Genomic DNA, 13,609 nt, shown 5'->3' with positions numbered 1-13,609 from the left:
CCAAGGCCACAGATGCTGAAAAGCTTCTTTCTCAGTGAGAGAAAGTTGCTCAATGCATTTTAAGAGGAAAGGTCAAGTACATGAAAGATGTTTCTTTCTCATGAAATGACATGTAATTTGCAATGTAGAAGACAGATTTTCATGAGTTAGAGCTTTTTGCAGAGAAAGTTATGTTAGAGCTTCAATGCTCAGAATCACTGTTTTGGAGCTTCTGAGAACACTAAAAGCTGTGTCAGTGCAACTAAGCAAATGAAGAGAATCCAAGGCCACAGATGCTGAAAAGCTTCTTTCTCAGTGAGAGAAAGTTGCTCAATGCATTTTAAGAGGAAAGGTGAAGTACATGAAAGATGTTTCTTTCTCATGAAATGACATGTAATTTGCAATGTAGAAGACAGATTTTCATGAGTTAGAGCTTTTTTGCAGAAAAAGTTATGTTAGAGCTTCAATGCTCAGAATCACTGTTTTGGAGCTTCTGAGAACACTAAAAGCTGTCTTAGTGCAACTAAGCAAATGAAGAGAATCAAGGCCACAGATGCTGAAAAGCTTCTTTCTCAGTGAGAGAAAGTTGCTCAATGCATTTTAAAGAGGAAAGGTCAAGTACATGAAAGATGTTTCTTTCTCATGAAATGACATGTAATTTGCAATGCAGAAGACAGATTTTCATGAGTCAGAGATTTTTGCAGAGAAAGTTATGTTAGAGCTTCAATGCTCAGAATCACTGTTTTGGAGCTTCTGAGAACACTAAAAGCTGTGTCAGTGCAACTAAGCAAATGAAGAGAATCCAAGGCCACAGATGCTGAAAAGCTTCTTTCTCAGTGAGAGAAAGTTGCTCAATGCATTTTAAAGAGGAAAGGTCAAGTACATGAAAGATGTTTCTTTCTCATGAAATGACATGTAATTTGCAATGCAGAAGACAGATTTTCATGAGTTAGAGGTTTTTTGCAGAGAAAGTTATGTTAGAGTTTCAATGCTCAGAATCACTGTTTTGGAGCTTCTGAGAACACTAAAAGCTGTCTTAGTGCAACTAAGCAAATGAAGAGAATCCAAGGCCACAGATGCTGAAAAGCTTCTTTCTCAGTGAGAGAAAGTTGCTCAATGCATTTTTAAGAGGAAAGGTCAAGTACATGAAAGATGTTTCTTTCTCATGAAATGACATGTAATTTGCAATGCAGAAGACAGATTTTCATGAGTTAGAGCTTTTTGCAGAGAAAGTTATGTTAGAGCTTCAATGCTCAGAATCACTGTTTTGGAGCTTCTGAGAACACTAAAAGCTGTGTTAGTGCAACTAAGCAAATGAAGAGAATCCAAGGCCACAGATGCTGAAAAGCTTCTTTCTCAGTGAGAGAAAGTTGCTCAATGCATTTTAAGAGGAAAGGTCAAGTACATGAAAGATGTTTCTTTCTCATGAAATGACATGTAATTTGCAATGCAGAAGACAGATTTTCATGAGTTAGAGCTTTTTGCAGAGAAAGTTATGTTAGAGCTTCAATGCTCAGAATCACTGTTTTGGAGCTTCTGAGAACACTAAAAGCTGTGTTAGTGCAACTAAGCAAATGAAGAGAATCCAAGGCCACAGATGCTGAAAAGCTTCTTTCTCAGTGAGAGAAAGTTGCTCAATGCATTTTTAAGAGGAAAGGTCAAGTACATGAAAGATGTTTCTTTCTCATGAAATGACATGTAATTTGCAATGCAGAAGACAGATTTTCATGAGTTAGAGGTTTTTTGCAGAGAAAGTTATGTTAGAGTTTCAATGCTCAGAATCACTGTTTTAGAGCTTCTGAGAACACTAAAAGCTGTCTTAGTGCAACTAAGCAAATGAAAAGAATCCAAGGCCACAGATGCTGAAAAGCTTCTTTCTCAGTGAGAGAAAGTTGCCCTATCCTTTTTAAGGGTAAGCTACAAGTCGGAACAAAAAGAATATAGGTGCAAACATTTTTATCCAAAGTTGAGAAAAACAAGCAATAGAAAAGAAGTGGAACCTTGCCTGCAGTACATTTCCTCATTAAAACTACCCCAAAGAGAAGCACTTATTCTTAAATATAATCACAAATGCTTCTCTTTGTAGTCATCTCGAGGTCTTCTTCAAATGAAACACAACTGAATAAAAACCAGGTGGACACAGATTCAGTCAGCAAACATTTACCCCAACTTGATAGCACTTTCTGCACTGGTTGAAAAGAAAAATGCTAAAGTTAGAGTAGCGTCAGCTTCTTTGCAGTCTAGAGGGCAAGGAAATTAGGATTAAAAAAATAATTAAAAAACTGGGTACAGTTGAGCATGAAAAAGTGTGGCCAAATGTTGCCCTATCCTTTTTAAGGGTATGCTACAAGTCGGAACAAAAAGAAAATAGGTGCAAACATTTTTATCCAAAGTTGAGAAAAACAAGCAATAGAAAAGAAGTGGAACCTTGCCTGCAGTACATTTCCTCATTAAAACTACCCCAAAGAGAAGCACTTATGAAAATAGGACACATCAATGCCCCCATTTGAAGTAATCTTAATGTGTTGAATTCTGTAATTAAATTACCTTTTCATTTAGAACTCAGCGTGGCAAATATCTCCTGGAGAGCTGGTCACTTAAAACTACCCCAAAGAGAAGCACTTATTCTTAAATATAATCACAAATGCTTCTCTTTGTAGTCATCTCGAGGTCTTCTTCAAATGAAACACAACTGAATAAAAACCAGGTGGACACAGATTCAGTCAGCAAACATTTACCCCAACTTGATAGCACTTTCTGCACTGGTTGAAAAGAAAAATGCTAAAGTTAGAGTAGACGCCAGCTTCTTTGCAGTCTAGAGGGCAAGGAAATTAGGATTAAAAAATAATTAAAAAACTGGGTACAGGTGAGCATGAAAATAGTGGCCAAATGTTGCCCTATCCTTTTTAAGGGTAAGCTACAAGTCGGAACAAAAAGAATATAGGTGCAAACATTTTTATCCAAAGTTGAGAAAAACAAGCAATAGAAAAGAAGTGGAACCTTGCCTGCAGTACATTTCCTCATTAAAACTACCCCAAAGAGAAGCACTTATTCTTAAATATAATCACAAATGCTTCTCTTTGTAGTCATCTCGAGGGTCTTCTTCAAATGAAACACAACTGAATAAAAACCAGGTGGACACAGATTCAGTCAGCAAACATTTACCCCAACTTGATAGCACTTTCTGCACTGGTTGAAAAGAAAAATGCTAAAGTTAGAGTAGACGTCAGCTTCTTTGCAGTCTAGAGGGCAAGGAAATTAGGATTAAAAAATAATTAAAAAACTGGGTACAGTTGAGCATGAAAAAGTGTGGCCAAATGTTGCCCTATCCTTTTTAAGGGTAAGCTACAAGTCGGAACAAAAAGAATATAGGTGCAAACATTTTTATACAAAGTTGAGAAAAAACAAGCAATAGAAAAGAAGTGGAACCTTGCCTGCAGTACATTTCCTCATTAAAACTACCCCAAAGAGAAGCACTTATTCTTAAATATAATCACAAATGCTTCTCTTTGTAGTCATCTCGAGGTCTTCTTCAAATGAAACACAACTGAATAAAAACCAGGTGGACACAGATTCAGTCAGCAAACATTTACCCCAACTTGATAGCACTTTCTGCACTGGTTGAAAAGAAAAATGCTAAAGTTAGAGTAGCGTCAGCTTCTTTGCAGTCTAGAGGGCAAGGAAATTAGGATTAAAAAATAATTAAAAAACTGGGTACAGTTGAGCATGAAAAAGTGTGGCCAAATGTTGCCCTATCCTTTTTTAAGGGTAAGCTACAAGTCGGAACAAAAAGAATATAGGTGCAAACATTTTTATCCAAAGTTGAGAAAAAACAAGCAATAGAAAAGAAGTGGAACCTTGCCTGCAGTACATTTCCTCATTAAAACTACCCCAAAGAGAAGCACTTATGAAAATAGGACACATCAATGCCCCCATTTGAAGTAATCTTAATGTGTTGAATTCTGTAATTAAATTACCTTTTCATTTAGAACTCAGCGTGGCAAATATCTCCTGGAGAGCTGGTCACTTAAAACTACCCCAAAGAGAAGCACTTATTCTTAAATATAATCACAAATGCTTCTCTTTGTAGTCATCTCGAGGTCTTCTTCAAATGAAACACAACTGAATAAAAACCAGGTGGACACAGATTCAGTCAGCAAACATTTACCCCAACTTGATAGCACTTTCTGCACTGGTTGAAAAGAAAAATGCTAAAGTTAGAGTAGACGCCAGCTTCTTTGCAGTCTAGAGGGCAAGGAAATTAGGATTAAAAAATAATTAAAAAACTGGGTACAGTTGAGCATGAAAAAGTGTGGCCAAATGTTGCCCTATCCTTTTTAAGGGTAAGCTACAAGTCGGAACAAAAAGAATATAGGTGCAAACATTTTTATCCTAAGTTGAGAAAAACAAGCAATAGAAAAGAAGTGGAACCTTGCCTGCAGTACATTTCCTCATTAAAACTACCCCAAAGAGAAGCACTTATTCTTAAATATAATCACAAATGCTTCTCTTTGTAGTCATCTCGAGGTCTTCTTCAAATGAAACACAACTGAATAAAAACCAGGTGGACACAGGGGATTCAGTCAGCAAACATTTACCCCAACTTGATAGCACTTTCTGCACTGGTTGAAAAGAAAAATGCTAAAGTTAGAGTAGACGCCAGCTTCTTTGCAGTCTAGAGGGCAAGGAAATTAGGATTAAAAAAATAATTAAAAAACTGGGTACAGGTGAGCATGAAAAAGTGTGGCCAAATGTTGCCCTATCCTTTTTAAGGGTAAGCTACAAGTCGGAACAAAAAGAATATAGGTGCAAACATTTTTATCCTAAGTTGAGAAAAACAAGCAATAGAAAAGAAGTGGAACCTTGCCTGCAGTACATTTCCTCATTAAAACTACCCCAAAGAGAAGCACTTATTCTTAAATATAATCACAAATGCTTCTCTTTGTAGTCATCTCGAGGGTCTTCTTCAAATGAAACACAACTGAATAAAAACCAGGTGGACACAGGGGATTCAGTCAGCAAACATTTACCCCAACTTGATAGCACTTTCTGCACTGGTTGAAAAGAAAAATGCTAAAGTTAGAGTAGACGTCAGCTTCTTTGCAGTCTAGAGGGCAAGGAAATTAGGATTAAAAAAAATAATTAAAAAAACTGGGTACAGTTGAGCATGAAAAAGTGTGGCCAAATGTTGCCCTATCCTTTTTTAAGGGTATGCTACAAGTCGGAAACAAAAAGAAAATAGGTGCAAACATTTTTATCCAAAGTTGAGAAAAAACAAGCAATAGAAAAGAAGTGGAACCTTGCCTGCAGTACATTTCCTCATTAAAACTACCCCAAAGAGAAGCACTTATGAAAATAGGACACATCAATGCCCCCATTTGAAGTAATCTTAATGTGTTGAATTCTGTAATTAAATTACCTTTTCATTTAGAACTCAGCGTGGCAAATATCTCCTGGAGAGCTGGTCACTTAAAACTACCCCAACAAATAGCACTTACCAAATACAACAGACAAGTCAGTGCCATTGTGAGGGTACCGATAGTGACAGTAGTAGCAGTTGAGAACTGTGTTGTTTTTGAAGACCGAAACTCTGTAGAGTGAGTGCAAGTATTATGTAGGACAAACTGAAACTAAGCACAAAAACTATGAGTGCCAAACCGATAATTTGGTTAAAATAGCACCCTCTATTGTTCACAAAGGGTATGCTGCTGTAGTGATGGCAATGGGAGAGCCCCATGATGAACAAACACCAACAAGACTACCCCAAAGAGAAGCACTTATTCTTAAATATAATCACAAATGCTTCTCTTTGTAGTCATCTCGAGGGTCTTCTTCAAATGAAACACAACTGAATAAAAACCAGGTGGACACAGGGGATTCAGTCAGCAAACATTTACCCCAACTTGATAGCACTTTCTGCACTGGTTGAAAAGAAAAATGCTAAAGTTAGAGTAGCGTCAGCTTCTTTGCAGTCTAGAGGGCAAGGAAATTAGGATTAAAAAAAATAATTAAAAAAACTGGGTACAGTTGAGCATGAAAAAGTGTGGCCAAATGTTGCCCTATCCTTTTTTAAGGGTATGCTACAAGTCGGAAACAAAAAGAAAATAGGTGCAAACATTTTTATCCTAAGTTGAGAAAAAACAAGCAATAGAAAAGAAGTGGAACCTTGCCTGCAGTACATTTCCTCATTAAAACTACCCCAAAGAGAAGCACTTATGAAAATAGGACACATCAATGCCCCCATTTGAAGTAATCTTAATGTGTTGAATTCTGTAATTAAATTACCTTTTCATTTAGAACTCAGCGTGGCAAATATCTCCTGGAGAGCTGGTCACTTAAAACTACCCCAACAAATAGCACTTACCAAATACAACAGACAAGTCAGTGCCATTGTGAGGGTACCGATAGTGACAGTAGTAGCAGTTGAGAACTGTGTTGTTTTTGAAGACCGAAACTCTGTAGAGTGAGTGCAAGTATTATGTAGGACAAACTGAAACTAAGCACAAAAACTATGAGTGCCAAACCGATAATTTGGTTAAAATAGCACCCTCTATTGTTCACAAAGGGTATGCTGCTGTAGTGATGGCAATGGGAGAGCCCCATGATGAACAAACACCAACAAGACTACCCCAAAGAGAAGCACTTATTCTTAAATATAATCACAAATGCTTCTCTTTGTAGTCATCTCGAGGGTCTTCTTCAAATGAAACACAACTGAATAAAAACCAGGTGGACACAGGGGATTCAGTCAGCAAACATTTACCCCAACTTGATAGCACTTTCTGCACTGGTTGAAAAGAAAAATGCTAAAGTTAGAGTAGACGTCAGCTTCTTTGCAGTCTAGAGGGCAAGGAAATTAGGATTAAAAAAATAATTAAAAAAACTGGGTACAGGTGAGCATGAAACATAGTGGCCAAATGTTGCCCTATCCTTTTTTAAGGGTAAGCTACAAGTCGGAACAAAAAGAATATAGGTGCAAACATTTTTATCCAAAGTTGAGAAAAAACAAGCAATAGAAAAGAAGTGGAACCTTGCCTGCAGTACATTTCCTCATTAAAACTACCCCAACAAAAAAGCACTTACCAAATACAACAGACAAGTCAGTGCCATTGTGAGGGTACCGGTAGTGACTGTAGAAGAAGTTGAAAATCTTGTCCACTTTGAAGACTGAAACTATAAAGCGTTAGTGGAGGTCATTTGAAGGCAGAGACACTGGGAGCATGCTGCCTGCTTTTAGGACAAGCTTATCTGAGCAGTTTGGTTTGCAGCACCCATTATAAGCTTGTCCTTGCACCTTTGGCTTTGCTGTGATCGTTGGCACTTGGGTATTTTTTGAAAGGCCATTTAGTTTTGAATGCAGCGTTAATAGCTTTGGAACGCCTCAGCATTATTGAGCAAGTGCGGACTTTTCACACATTTTAAGCATTACATGCAAATGCAACTATTATGCTGTTTGCTGAATGTTGAAAAGAGTAGAGTCATTCTATCCCAGATAGAATCACTCTAAGCACAAAAACTATGAGTGCCAAACCGATAATTTGGTTAAAATAGCACCCTCTATTGTTCACAAAGGGTATGCTGCTGTAGTGATGGCAATGGGAGAGCCCCATGATGAACAAACACCAACAAGACTACCCCAAAGAGAAGCACTTATTCTTAAATATAATCACAAATGCTTCTCTTTGTAGTCATCTCGAGGGTCTTCTTCAAATGAAACACAACTGAATAAAAACCAGGTGGACACAGGGGATTCAGTCAGCAAACATTTACCCCAACTTGATAGCACTTTCTGCACTGGTTGAAAAGAAAAATGCTAAAGTTAGAGTAGACGTCAGCTTCTTTGCAGTCTAGAGGGCAAGGAAATTAGGATTAAAAAAAATAATTAAAAAAACTGGGTACAGTTGAGCATGAAAAAGTGTGGCCAAATGTTGCCCTATCCTTTTTTAAGGGTATGCTACAAGTCGGAAACAAAAAGAAAATAGGTGCAAACATTTTTATCCTAAGTTGAGAAAAAACAAGCAATAGAAAAGAAGTGGAACCTTGCCTGCAGTACATTTCCTCATTAAAACTACCCCAAAGAGAAGCACTTATGAAAATAGGACACATCAATGCCCCCATTTGAAGTAATCTTAATGTGTTGAATTCTGTAATTAAATTACCTTTTCATTTAGAACTCAGCGTGGCAAATATCTCCTGGAGAGCTGGTCACTTAAAACTACCCCAACAAATAGCACTTACCAAATACAACAGACAAGTCAGTGCCATTGTGAGGGTACCGATAGTGACAGTAGTAGCAGTTGAGAACTGTGTTGTTTTTGAAGACCGAAACTCTGTAGAGTGAGTGCAAGTATTATGTAGGACAAACTGAAACTAAGCACAAAAACTATGAGTGCCAAACCGATAATTTGGTTAAAATAGCACCCTCTATTGTTCACAAAGGGTATGCTGCTGTAGTGATGGCAATGGGAGAGCCCCATGATGAACAAACACCAACAAGACTACCCCAAAGAGAAGCACTTATTCTTAAATATAATCACAAATGCTTCTCTTTGTAGTCATCTCGAGGGTCTTCTTCAAATGAAACACAACTGAATAAAAACCAGGTGGACACAGGGGATTCAGTCAGCAAACATTTACCCCAACTTGATAGCACTTTCTGCACTGGTTGAAAAGAAAAATGCTAAAGTTAGAGTAGACGTCAGCTTCTTTGCAGTCTAGAGGGCAAGGAAATTAGGATTAAAAAAAATAATTAAAAAAACTGGGTACAGTTGAGCATGAAAAAGTGTGGCCAAATGTTGCCCTATCCTTTTTTAAGGGTATGCTACAAGTCGGAAACAAAAAGAAAATAGGTGCAAACATTTTTATCCTAAGTTGAGAAAAAACAAGCAATAGAAAAGAAGTGGAACCTTGCCTGCAGTACATTTCCTCATTAAAACTACCCCAAAGAGAAGCACTTATGAAAATAGGACACATCAATGCCCCCATTTGAAGTAATCTTAATGTGTTGAATTCTGTAATTAAATTACCTTTTCATTTAGAACTCAGCGTGGCAAATATCTCCTGGAGAGCTGGTCACTTAAAACTACCCCAACAAATAGCACTTACCAAATACAACAGACAAGTCAGTGCCATTGTGAGGGTACCGATAGTGACAGTAGTAGCAGTTGAGAACTGTGTTGTTTTTGAAGACCGAAACTCTGTAGAGTGAGTGCAAGTATTATGTAGGACAAACTGAAACTAAGCACAAAAACTATGAGTGCCAAACCGATAATTTGGTTAAAATAGCACCCTCTATTGTTCACAAAGGGTATGCTGCTGTAGTGATGGCAATGGGAGAGCCCCATGATGAACAAACACCAACAAGACTACCCCAAAGAGAAGCACTTATTCTTAAATATAATCACAAATGCTTCTCTTTGTAGTCATCTCGAGGGTCTTCTTCAAATGAAACACAACTGAATAAAAACCAGGTGGACACAGGGGATTCAGTCAGCAAACATTTACCCCAACTTGATAGCACTTTCTGCACTGGTTGAAAAGAAAAATGCTAAAGTTAGAGTAGACGTCAGCTTCTTTGCAGTCTAGAGGGCAAGGAAATTAGGATTAAAAAAAATAATTAAAAAAACTGGGTACAGTTGAGCATGAAAAAGTGTGGCCAAATGTTGCCCTATCCTTTTTTAAGGGTATGCTACAAGTCGGAAACAAAAAGAAAATAGGTGCAAACATTTTTATCCTAAGTTGAGAAAAAACAAGCAATAGAAAAGAAGTGGAACCTTGCCTGCAGTACATTTCCTCATTAAAACTACCCCAAAGAGAAGCACTTATGAAAATAGGACACATCAATGCCCCCATTTGAAGTAATCTTAATGTGTTGAATTCTGTAATTAAATTACCTTTTCATTTAGAACTCAGCGTGGCAAATATCTCCTGGAGAGCTGGTCACTTAAAACTACCCCAACAAATAGCACTTACCAAATACAACAGACAAGTCAGTGCCATTGTGAGGGTACCGATAGTGACAGTAGTAGCAGTTGAGAACTGTGTTGTTTTTGAAGACCGAAACTCTGTAGAGTGAGTGCAAGTATTATGTAGGACAAACTGAAACTAAGCACAAAAACTATGAGTGCCAAACCGATAATTTGGTTAAAATAGCACCCTCTATTGTTCACAAAGGGTATGCTGCTGTAGTGATGGCAATGGGAGAGCCCCATGATGAACAAACACCAACAAGACTACCCCAAAGAGAAGCACTTATTCTTAAATATAATCACAAATGCTTCTCTTTGTAGTCATCTCGAGGGTCTTCTTCAAATGAAACACAACTGAATAAAAACCAGGTGGACACAGGGGATTCAGTCAGCAAACATTTACCCCAACTTGATAGCACTTTCTGCACTGGTTGAAAAGAAAAATGCTAAAGTTAGAGTAGACGTCAGCTTCTTTGCAGTCTAGAGGGCAAGGAAATTAGGATTAAAAAAATAATTAAAAAAACTGGGTACAGGTGAGCATGAAACATAGTGGCCAAATGTTGCCCTATCCTTTTTTAAGGGTAAGCTACAAGTCGGAACAAAAAGAATATAGGTGCAAACATTTTTATCCAAAGTTGAGAAAAAACAAGCAATAGAAAAGAAGTGGAACCTTGCCTGCAGTACATTTCCTCATTAAAACTACCCCAAAGAGAAGCACTTGTGAAAATAGGACACATCAATGCCCCCATTTGAAGTAATCTTAATGTGTTGAATTCTGTAATTAAATTACCTTTTCATTTAGATCTCAGCATAGCAATTATCTCCTGGAGAGCTGGTCACTTGAAACTACCCCAACAAAAAAGCACTTACCAAATACAACAGACAAGTCAGTGCCATTGTGAGGGTACCGGTAGTGACTGTAGAAGAAGTTGAAAATCTTGTCCACTTTGAAGACTGAAACTATAAAGCGTTAGTGGAGGTCATTTGAAGGCAGAGACACTGGGAGCATGCTGCCTGCTTTTAGGACAAGCTTATCTGAGCAGTTTGGTTTGCAGCACCCATTATAAGCTTGTCCTTGCACCTTTGGCTTTGCTGTGATCGTTGGCACTTGGGTATTTTTTGAAAGGCCATTTAGTTTTGAATGCAGCGTTAATAGCTTTGGAACGCCTCAGCATTATTGAGCAAATGCGGACTTTTCACACATTTTAAGTATTACATGCAAATGCAACTATTATGCTGTTTGCTGAATGTTGAAAAGAGTAGAGTCATTCTATCCCAGATAGAATCACTCTAAGCACAAAAACTATGAGTGCCAAACCGATAATTTGGTTAAAATAGCACCCTCTATTGTTCACAAAGGGTATGCTGCTGTAGTGATGGCAATGGGAGAGCCCCATGATGAACAAACACCAACAAGACTACCCCAAAGAGAAGCACTTATTCTTAAATATAATCACAAATGCTTCTCTTTGTAGTCATCTCGAGGGTCTTCTTCAAATGAAACACAACTGAATAAAAACCAGGTGGACACAGGGGATTCAGTCAGCAAACATTTACCCCAACTTGATAGCACTTTCTGCACTGGTTGAAAAGAAAAATGCTAAAGTTAGAGTAGACGTCAGCTTCTTTGCAGTCTAGAGGGCAAGGAAATTAGGATTAAAAAAAATAATTAAAAAAACTGGGTACAGTTGAGCATGAAAAAGTGTGGCCAAATGTTGCCCTATCCTTTTTTAAGGGTATGCTACAAGTCGGAAACAAAAAGAAAATAGGTGCAAACATTTTTATCCTAAGTTGAGAAAAAACAAGCAATAGAAAAGAAGTGGAACCTTGCCTGCAGTACATTTCCTCATTAAAACTACCCCAAAGAGAAGCACTTATGAAAATAGGACACATCAATGCCCCATTTGAAGTAATCTTAATGTGTTGAATTCTGTAATTAAATTACCTTTTCATTTAGAACTCAGCGTGGCAAATATCTCCTGGAGAGCTGGTCACTTAAAACTACCCCAACAAATAGCACTTACCAAATACAACAGACAAGTCAGTGCCATTGTGAGGGTACCGATAGTGACAGTAGTAGCAGTTGAGAACTGTGTTGTTTTGAAGACCGAAACTCTGTAGAGTGAGTGCAAGTATTATGTAGGACAAACTGAAACTAAGCACAAAAACTATGAGTGCCAAACCGATAATTTGGTTAAAATAGCACCCTCTATTGTTCACAAAGGGTATGCTGCTGTAGTGATGGCAATGGGAGAGCCCCATGATGAACAAACACCAACAAGACTACCCCAAAGAGAAGCACTTATTCTTAAATATAATCACAAATGCTTCTCTTTGTAGTCATCTCGAGGGTCTTCTTCAAATGAAACACAACTGAATAAAAACCAGGTGGACACAGGGGATTCAGTCAGCAAACATTTACCCCAACTTGATAGCACTTTCTGCACTGGTTGAAAAGAAAAATGCTAAAGTTAGAGTAGACGTCAGCTTCTTTGCAGTCTAGAGGGCAAGGAAATTAGGATTAAAAAAAATAATTAAAAAAACTGGGTACAGTTGAGCATGAAAAAGTGTGGCCAAATGTTGCCCTATCCTTTTTTAAGGGTATGCTACAAGTCGGAAACAAAAAGAAAATAGGTGCAAACATTTTTATCCTAAGTTGAGAAAAAACAAGCAATAGAAAAGAAGTGGAACCTTGCCTGCAGTACATTTCCTCATTAAAACTACCCCAAAGAGAAGCACTTATGAAAATAGGACACATCAATGCCCCCATTTGAAGTAATCTTAATGTGTTGAATTCTGTAATTAAATTACCTTTTCATTTAGAACTCAGCGTGGCAAATATCTCCTGGAGAGCTGGTCACTTAAAACTACCCCAACAAATAGCACTTACCAAATACAACAGACAAGTCAGTGCCATTGTGAGGGTACCGATAGTGACAGTAGTAGCAGTTGAGAACTGTGTTGTTTTTGAAGACCGAAACTCTGTAGAGTGAGTGCAAGTATTATGTGGGACAAACTGAAACTAAGCACAAAAACTATGAGTGCCAAACCGATAATTTGGTTAAAATAGCACCCTCTATTGTTCACAAAGGGTATGCTGCTGTAGTGATGGCAATGGGAGAGCCCCATGATGAACAAACACCAACAAGACTACCCCAAAGAGAAGCACTTATTCTTAAATATAATCACAAATGCTTCTCTTTGTAGTCATCTCGAGGGTCTTCTTCAAATGAAACACAACTGAATAAAAACCAGGTGGACACAGGGGATTCAGTCAGCAAACATTTACCCCAACTTGATAGCACTTTCTGCACTGGTTGAAAAGAAAAATGCTAAAGTTAGAGTAGACGTCAGCTTCTTTGCAGTCTAGAGGGCAAGGAAATTAGGATTAAAAAATAATTAAAAAAACTGGGTACAGTTGAGCATGAAAAAGTGTGGCCAAATGTTGCCCTATCCTTTTTTAAGGGTATGCTACAAGTCGGAAACAAAAAGAAAATAGGTGCAAACATTTTTATCCTAAGTTGAGAAAAAACAAGCAATAGAAAAGAAGTGGAACCTTGCCTGCAGTACATTTCCTCATTAAAACTACCCCAAAGAGAAGCACTTATGAAAATAGGACACATCAATGCCCCCATTTGAAGTAATCTTAATGTGTTGAATTC

This window comes from Onychostoma macrolepis, chromosome 10 (assembly GCF_012432095.1).
Source record: "Onychostoma macrolepis isolate SWU-2019 chromosome 10, ASM1243209v1, whole genome shotgun sequence".
NCBI lineage: Eukaryota > Metazoa > Chordata > Actinopteri > Cypriniformes > Cyprinidae > Onychostoma > Onychostoma macrolepis.
This window is presented reverse-complemented; position numbering follows the sequence as displayed.